The sequence below is a fragment of the Olea europaea genome, chromosome 2 (assembly GCF_002742605.1).
Source record: "Olea europaea var. sylvestris chromosome 2, O_europaea_v1, whole genome shotgun sequence".
Lineage (NCBI taxonomy): Eukaryota > Viridiplantae > Streptophyta > Magnoliopsida > Lamiales > Oleaceae > Olea > Olea europaea.
The window spans coordinates 20,366,582-20,373,545 of record NC_036238.1 but is presented as its reverse complement, the minus strand read 5'-3'; the positions used below and the strand labels follow the sequence as shown (position 1 = coordinate 20,373,545).

Sequence of the window (6,964 nt, the reverse complement as noted above, 5' to 3'; positions counted from 1 at the left end):
TGGTGTTCGTCTGGTTTTGTTTTTCATAAAAAATTTCAATTAAAGGAATAAAATTTACTGGTATTGGGGGTGAAATTTGTTTTCATTGCCAAAAAAAAAAAAAAAAATCTGTCTTTTGGTATTTGTTTAGCTTTGTTTTACATGAAAATTATCATTTAAAGGAAAATATTTTTTTACAATTAGGAATAGAATTTATTTTCATTGACCAAAAAATTAAAAAAAAGGAACCTGGTAAACAAATTCTCACATAACCAATAGGAATTAGAATTCCTTCAAAAGCTAGAAATTAGGCACGTGAGGGGAGGGGTGAGAAAATCATTTCCAAGGAAAAATTTTGCCATCAAACATTGTTAAAGTTGGAAAGTGGAATTTTATTTCCATTTCCCATTGATTTTCCATGCTATCAAACAGGGCCTTAGTGGAACATCTTAGGGTGAAACATCTAGAGTTCTTATATTTCATTGAGTGTCGTACATTCTTTGTCGTGAATGTCATATGAGTTTAGCCTCTTGTGACGTAAATTCATTAGAAAAATTTTAAATTTTAACTCATCCTAACATCATTTTCTGGCTCTGTCCCTAGTAGGCACATCAAATTATGTTGTAACATTCTCTCATTTCATATTTTATTATTTTGGTTGATTCATCATTTTAGTATGGATTATGTTCAAGTTCGTGATAATGATTTAGAAAATGCTATGTGTACACAATGGTGTACACATAGCATTACACCCCCCTCACATGGAGGGGGACCCACACACAAAAAAATATTCATGAACCCCCCTCCATGTAAGAGGGGTGTAATGCATTGTGTACACCATAAGGCGTACACATAGCATTTCCCTAATGATTTTGAAGTGTCAGTTTATAAGAACTAAAGGATAATCCTCTCTCTTTAACTGAAAAGTATGGTGCTCTTAGGCTTGGCCTTAGCTGGAATTGTGATCTTGAATAATGCATAAATCATGATTGTGGCTGGATAGAGGCCACTTTATAAAAACACTAGAATAATTTAGGTAAAACTATTATAGTATGACTACTAATAGGAGGCTTCTTAATATTGCGATAGTTCTATTCTTTTGTTTAGGAGATTTTCTTGATCATTTCTTTTCTGTCAGTTTGAATATCGGAATACTTCCATTAAGTGTTCATTTTGTGTAATTACTCCCACCTGTCCCTTTTGCTAGTTTAATGTGTATGCTGGTACATTTCCTCCTATCCTCGATTATATTTTGTATACTTAAATAATTAGTGTTTAATTTAATGGCATATATTAATGTATGCATTTACTTTGGTATGAATTTAGATATATTGACACGATTATTTGCATAAACATGAAGTTTCCGTTCATCAGTTCCTTTTCCTTTTGCCAGATCTCTACAACTTAGAGGCCTTGCTGAAACCTTAGGCGGTTCACCACTCTATATGGCTCCTGAGATTATGAAAGTGCAAAAGTATGACCCAAAGGTAAGATTCAGATATGCAAGCAGCCATCCATCTTCTTATTATGTGTTGATTCTACTCTAAAAATGCAGGCAGATCTCTGGAGTGTTGGCGCCATTCTATTCCAGTTTGTCACCGGGAAAACCTCATATACGGGGAACAATCAGATACAAGTTTGTCTATTTTAATCTTTTCCTGCAACTATAATAGTTATCTTAGGCACTGTTTGATAGCCTTGGAATTCCAAGGAAAATGGAATTTAAATTCCATCTTTCCAATTTTTTGGTGTTTGACTTTTTTTTTTTTTTTTTTTGGCAATGGAAACAAATTCTATCCCCACTACCAGTAAATTTTATCCTTTTAATTAATAATTTTCATATAAAATAAAGTCAAATGAACACCAAAAAAATACTTTTATTTCAATATTTTTCACTTGGAAATTTATACCAATCAAACACAATAAATTGAGAATTCCCAGGAAAACAATTTTCAAGCAATTCAATTCCCTAAAATTCGTTTTCTTTCCACCTACGTGGAAATTTATACCAATCAAACACAATAAATTGACAATTCCTAGGAAAACAATTTTCAAACAATTCAATTATCTAGAATTCGTTTTCTTTCCACCTAAATTTCATCTTTGCAATCAAACAGACCCTTAGTGTTTCATATCACATTGTTTTGGTGAAAATTCATTCACAAATCCAATCCTTTAATGCATTTTGCAGCTGCTCCAGAACATTATAAAATCAACTGAGTTGCAATTCCCACCTGATGTGAAGAATTTGAATCCTCACTGCATTGACTTGTGCAGGAAATTGCTACGCTGCAATCCAGGTACTCAACACAATTATCATTTTGATGTACATGTGGACTAATGAGTTATGAGAATAATATTTAATAAATGATTTTGTGGCTTTCCCAGTGGGATTAAAGTGAATATAACTTATCCTTCAACTGAATTAAGTAAAAATAAATAAATAAATGTCATTGTTTTGTTTATTCTAGAGATAACTCCAGTAGATGTAGCAACTCCAAAAAGGCTTAGTTTGTTCTTATTGCTGTTTACTCTAGAGATAACCCCAAAATAATTATGCTTCAATTGTTGATGACATTATTGTATACATAATTTGTATGGAAGAACATGGTGCTACATGCATGCTAAAGTAACTTGTAGCCTCAATCCAGTGTTCCTTCGTGTTTTGAACTCTTATGATACTTAAAGGGATAGCAAGGTTTCGAGTATTACGTGGTCAACTATTTATTTTAGCTTCAATAAATTTGTTCTGTTCGCAGTCAACTTCAAAACAAGGTTATTCTACTAAGTGACATTTAAACACTTTGATTAATTAATGTCCCTTGTAAGTAACCACTGTAGTAGCCATTTGTGCTGCATGGCTTACCACTAGCATTTTAATGCAACATTTATTAGCACTTTTGATTCACAAGGTTCAAGATATAGCAAGCACCCGGGAATAATATGAAGGATTTTGAAATTAAAAAAACTCTCATTTAGTATTTGTTGATTCTATTTAAATGACTATCCTAATTATTTTTTGATACTTTTTGATGCAAAGTGGAGCGATTGACATTTGAAGAATTTTTCAACCATCCATATCTTTCTACGAGGCAGCCTGATAAATCATTCAGGTAAATGGGTTCTTAAAATCCACGTTCTTGCCATCTTGAGTATATAAGAATAGTTTTGTGCTTGTTGAAAAGAGAATTGTTTGCATAGGTAGGAAGAGGCAATCAAAGAGTAATATACGTTTTTACTCTTTCTGAAAGGAACACAGAAGAAAGTTTACGAGAAGATTGCTTTCCCTTCGGTATAGATGATGATTCCAGTGGGCCTGACAAGAGTCCATCTTCTGTAAGGAGTTCCACTGTGAGATACACCTATGGATTTTCTCTCAACTCAAAACCTGACAGGAGGGAATTGTCTAATCTCTCTAACAAAATGGATTTTTGTTCCGGGTACAGTAATGCCTCGTGTAAGCCAGAACTATTGGAACTGGTCTTGGCAGCCACCTACTCTCAGAAGGAAACCTGAAAGTATCTTTGAAAACCACGGACCCTGGATCAGTAAATTGTAACTTAGAGGTGCTTCCTTTTGACTATAAATTGCCTATATTTACCGTTGGTCTTGCTTAAATATATTCCTCTCATCGTGTTATTTGGACCTACTTGATAGTTGTGGATTTGGAGGATTCAGATCAAGATTATGTCCTCGTGTCCAGCCCCACAAGAGAGTCATCTTCAGTACATGCTTCGAAGACAAGTTGTTTGGCTTCTAAATCTGGTAGTCTGCCACTTAAATCTGGACATATGAACTTCAAACCAAGTGCTTCATTGTCAATAATTGGTGCAGCAACTGATAGAATGGATCACATTGGATTAGAAAGTCATAGCTTTCATGGGACTTTGCAGGGATCAAATACTTTAGAACTGTCATCAACTGAGTGCATGACAAGGATCAAGTCATTGAAGAGTTGTGCATCTGCCATAACTGAATTAGTAACTGCAAAGGTATGTATAGCACTTTCTAAGATGTAAAGTAATATTGATTCTTCTTTTTTTAATTAGCAAAAATATGGCCATCTCCTGGCCCATGATTTTGGAGCTTGAAACTTGGGTTCCCACTGTGAAGCTTTCTTATCTGGTGTAGATGTTCTAATTCATCTATTAAGCATTTGGCCCCAGAATTTCTTATATTTACATGCCTGTATATTCTTTTCCCGCTTCAGTGGTTCTCATGTAGATGCAGCACTGTTTTGAGTTTGGCCATAGCTCAGCTTTCTCTTATTTTTGATAGTTGATTGTGTCTCTATTTCATTGTTAATTCCTGGTAATTTTATTTTTCACTTTCTATTGATGCTTAATATGTTCTTTTATAATCACAAAAATCAACTTTAAAGCATGTTTGTTAGTTGTTTATAATTGGTTTACATTATAAATAGGTAGAAATGAATGGTGGATAAGTGGTATTACTTTTGGGTTCATGAAATATGGGGATAAAAAATAGTTTGACCAATTATAAATGAATGCCAAATAAGGGCTTAGTCATTTCTACTTTAACATTCACAAACCTGTTGACACAACTTTTTAAAAATGTTATTTTTTAAGGAGACCAGATTATTTCGTTCTCTTACGGTGAAGCACTTGTAAATTGTAAATCAGAACTATGGTGGCCTTTAACTTAATCCTGAGAACTTTCCTTGCGGTGTAAGCTTGTGGAGTGACCAATTATTGGATAGCTTAGACTTTATCTTTATCTTTTTCCCCCTACAAATGCCATGTTGAGGACTAATACTCAGTTGATACCTTAACCATCAATCGAAGAATTGGTATTCGGGTTGTTAAGTCATTTAATGCTTTCAAGATTGTCGAAGCTAGCAACCTCCTCCCAAGAAAATCCTTCTACTTTTACGAGTCTTTATGATTGCTTGGCTGTAGAAACCTTTTTATTTCATCTTGGGCAGATGGGTCTTCTTTACAGTAAGACAATATTTAAGTAACTGAGGGTTTAATCATTATGTACTTTTTATATGCATCCTTCAAACTGTAAAATAAAAAGGAGCGTTCTGTGTCGTGTTAGATTATCGTGTTAGATTATTATATTCTGGCATTTCGGCAAAATTCCGTAGTAGTACTTCACACAGACCTAATATGTGGGTCCTATATGCATTAATAACATTTTTTGAATTGTCATCTTCGTTAACCTCAGCAAGGCCTTGGGGAGCCCTTCGGATTTAGCTACTTGTGTAAATAATGGGATGAGCTAGTTGATGTTGCTGTTTTTTTGTTAGATTGAAGCAGGAAAACATCTAGGTGCATTCTCAATTCAGCTCATGATTCTTGCCATATGGAAGCAAGCATTTAATATTTGTCACGCTCAAGCAGCATCAGCTGTTGATCAAAGTCTGAAACGAGAGACCACAAAATTGAGGATAATCTCGAAGGTGCAGCATAATCCTGTTGTCCAAGAGTCTCATGACACTGGTAACACCAAGGGGCTGGTGGAGATCTGTTCTCAAATTGAGAGAGCATTTCTTTATGAAGTGGAAGTGCTAAGGAACTTGCCAAAGTAATGGTCATTGATATGGATTTGATTTCTTGATTTTTTATTTGGGATGGTTGTGAAGGCATTTATGCCTGTTTTGTTGTCTTGATTAGGAGATTTTGAGATGCCCGATCCAATGGAGTTGATATACCAATCTGCCCTAGCTTTCGGCAGACATTCAGCTGTAAGCATCTATTTCTTCGGTGCTAGCAATTGCAGTGATTGTTTGGCTAAGCTTTTAAGTGCTTATAAGGAGTGGATTTCAAGGAATGTGTGGTTAAAAAGTAGATAAAAGTTGTAGGTCTGAAGGAATGTGTGGTTAAAAATTATGTTTGACTAGCTTAAAAATCATATTTGCCAAACATGCTCTAGGATTGAACTTTATGCGAGACAGAAATGAAGCTACTGAAAATTTGAAACTAACTTTTGAAGCTTCGCCAAACATATTGGCAGTAAATTGAATTCCATGATGAGATAACTCTACCATTATATTTTATAGAAGTATGCTACCGTAGAATGACTAAAATGGATTTTGGAGTGATTAGAATATCGTCTTCTTCTGGCTGCCAATGAAGAAGTCGTCACACTGCAAAATCCATATGTGCATGCTCTACAATTATTAAAAAGAAAAAGAAATCCTTAGTTATTGTTGTATTTCATTACTTTAGTCATTCTTCAGTTTTTGTTCTTGATTATTAATTTTACAATAGCTTGGAGACTTTGCTTCGTGCAACAATTTAAGACTTCAATTTGATAAGATTTGAGAGATATATAAATGTAGGTTACTGAAATTTTTATTTGGAGAATGTCGAAACCTATATGTAATTTCTAAAATTGTTTAATTGTGCATGGGATTGCAGGTTGACGAGTATATGGGCGCTACAGAAGTTCCCGTAAGTAATTATTCAAAAGCAGTTCGGCTGTTGACATTTCTTCTGGTGGAAGCACCATCCCTCGTTCTAAATCCCCTATTTTCTCTCAAAAGCTCAGACCGGAATAGAATTCAGAATTATATTGAAGTCCTTAATAAGAGGCAGCATATTTCAGAGTCTCGAATAATGGCCGTCTTCAAGTCTGTGGATCAGCCATCCCCAACATGAAAACCAGCGCAGAGCAAGTATGAATGACAACAATACTTATTTCTTTCGGTCGCCTCGTCCATTTGGATGAAAAAGATTGTTTGTAAATATTCATATTTAACTCAAAGAATGCTGAAGGTACTCAATTTTTTAATATCAGGTTCTGCTTTTGACTAGTTTTATTGCATTTGAATTTAAATCAGCATCGTGGCCCCCCTGCTTGGTTTGGATTAAAATTAGATTTTTAGTAAATTTTGATAAAATTTAGATGTAATATACGGTTAAAAAGTTGATAAAAATTGTGGATCCATGGATATGTGATTGAAATGAGTTTAAGGAAAAATGACAGCCAAACAGAGACTTAATGAACCTAAAGGGTA

The 6,964-nt window shown here is 34.4% G+C and overlaps 1 pseudogene; it reads left to right on the top strand.

Moving 5' to 3' along the window:
• LOC111373480 overlaps positions 1-6,766 on the top strand; it is a 14,277-nt pseudogene extending 7,511 nt beyond the window's left edge.
• The last annotated feature ends 198 nt before the right edge of the window (positions 6,767-6,964 follow it).